Source organism: Corylus avellana, chromosome ca7 (assembly GCF_901000735.1).
Source record: "Corylus avellana chromosome ca7, CavTom2PMs-1.0".
Classification (NCBI taxonomy): domain Eukaryota; kingdom Viridiplantae; phylum Streptophyta; class Magnoliopsida; order Fagales; family Betulaceae; genus Corylus; species Corylus avellana.
In genome coordinates, this window is record NC_081547.1 from 22,101,612 (window position 1) to 22,103,820 (window position 2,209).

The following is a 2,209-nucleotide window of genomic DNA, read 5'->3' on the forward strand; positions in this document are numbered from 1 at the left end:
AGTCCCATCACACACCCAAAGAAGCCCACGAAAACTAGCTCACTCTCCCATATCAACCAAAACCTGAGATTGAAACCAAAACCCCCAAAAGCATGACAAACCCAGATCAACAATTCAACCCACAAAGGAGAAAAATCAAAACCAGATTCAACCCATAGAGAATAACAATTAAACCCAAAAGACTGGAATGAGAGATTGAGAAAAACCTGAGATTCAAAAGCTTCCAAGTCCAAAAATGAATTGGTGAAAGAAGCTTGAATAGCAGACCAGATGAGTGAGTCCAGCAAGGAGGCTAAATCACTGCAGCACCACTGAGCTCGACAGATTTTCAGGGAGATCATGCAATGCAGGAACAATGTTTGGCTTCATGCAGCTACTTTTGTTGTGGTATGCTTCAACATTCTTCAGCTACTTGATTTTCCCTGCATGGCCATAATGCTAGTATTGATCAGGATGATAAGATATTAGCAATATCATGAATCGAAAAAAAAAAAATCAAGGGAACCTAAGCTCAAACAACCAATTTTTTTTTACCTAGGCGTGACTATAGTAACACCTACTACGAAGAGTGACACAAGAGAGGCTTAGGCAGCAGGAATCATGAGCACTCCTTCAAGCCCGACTGACTCAGCCCTACCCAAGGTAGTTTACATTAATCAAGCATGGAGATTCCCATTGTGAGATTCAAATTAATGCCCCAGTGTGCATCTAACCACTTCAGAAATTTTCTTGGCCCATTGAACCACCACCTAGAGGTTCAAACAACCATGTTAAAGCATTGAATTAACACTAAGCCAAAAATAGTCCAAAACGACTGACAAGAAAGTTTTATTTTCATTGAAAGAAGTTCAAGGTTAAGAAGATTTGACGTGGACAATGCCTCTGCACTTAACAAGTTAAATAAAGTGAAATCACAACAGTAGGATAATTCCACTATGAAAACTTTCTAATTCAAATTGCCAGCCAAAAGAACATGTTGTGGCTCAAAGGAAACTGAAATCGACTTAGATGTTCTCCATAATTTTGGTGAAACATCAACCTCAGTGCTGTGAATTTTTTTCTAAAAAAAAAAGAAAAAAAATTGAAAATCACATGAATATATATATACACACACTTGATTGTTGGATAATTTGCTTAATCTCAAAAATTTAGAATCTGATCAAAAAGCATAATCTTTCCGGGCCACAAAACCAACTCGAAGGGAGTGAAAGAAAGAGTAGTACATAGATGCAAACCCCATTATCTTAGTTTCAGTACCAGGAAAAGCAACCAATATAAACAAACAATTAAGTAAATCATCAAATTGAAAGTAAACGGCTGAAAGCACTAGCTAAATCAAAATATTTGAACTAGTTTAAATAAATACATCCACACAAGTATACAGTGTAAATCCTCATGTAATTAACAAATACCTCTAAAGACCATAGGTTTTCATCAACCTTTATTTCATACTATATTGTACATGAGTTAGGAGTAATACCAAAAAAAAAAAAAAAACAATGACCCCCCAGTTTTAGCAAAGATGAAACATTTTGTGGAAGTTCCTTGCTATCTCATCAGGTTCAAATCACAACTGCAAGTATAAATGCTTTTAAGATTTCGAATTTGGCACTTTGAATGAAAGTAGGGGACTATGGGAGAAATTGACCAAGACAGAGGGAAAATATATATATATATATAACCTGCAAATGTTGCAAGCAGCACACTAAATCAGCTTGATTGGCCCACTCCTGTAAATGTATCTCTACATTTTCCTGTGAAAGCAATAAACTGTCAGGTAATGTGGGATATAAAATCAAATTAAAGCAACCAAATTCCTTCTATGCAAGTACTTCCAGATCTACTTACCAAACTACCACCACATCTTTTTCTAGTTGATTCTCTCATGAATTACTCTTCCTCCAGCACATGAATTCCGACATCACTGCTACTCAATTTAAAGAATACCATACAGCTACCTAAAGAAAGAAATGCAGAATCAATCAGTTCCTGATTGCCTTCACATGTTTCAATGATACGCATTACGCTTTGTGCTTTTAAAACCTTCACTGAAACATAATATAATTTCAAATTCAACCAAACATCTTGTATTAGTTCAATTCTACTGTTAAAAGAAACATTTTTACTTCTTTTTTTTTTTTTTTTTCTTTTATCGACATATTAAACTTTGGAATTGAATAGAAGCATTAATTTCTCCAAATTCATTTAC

At 35.1% G+C, this 2,209-nt stretch overlaps 1 long non-coding RNA gene across 2 annotated transcripts; it reads right to left on the minus strand.

The window, feature by feature from the left end:
• Positions 1–11: 11 nt before the first annotated feature.
• On the minus strand, positions 12–2,105 carry LOC132188361 (uncharacterized). Of its 2 annotated transcripts, XR_009440876.1 has the most exons (4): positions 1,849–2,105; positions 1,683–1,754; positions 535–749; positions 12–422 (listed from the first exon to the last, which is right to left on the minus strand). It is a non-coding gene; the product is annotated as an uncharacterized LOC132188361 (long non-coding RNA). The 2 variants fall into 2 exon arrangements; XR_009440877.1 differs by lacking the exons at positions 12–422; positions 535–749 and adding an exon at positions 1,497–1,573 and having other exon boundaries at positions 1,849–2,082.
• Positions 2,106–2,209: the final 104 nt, after the last annotated feature.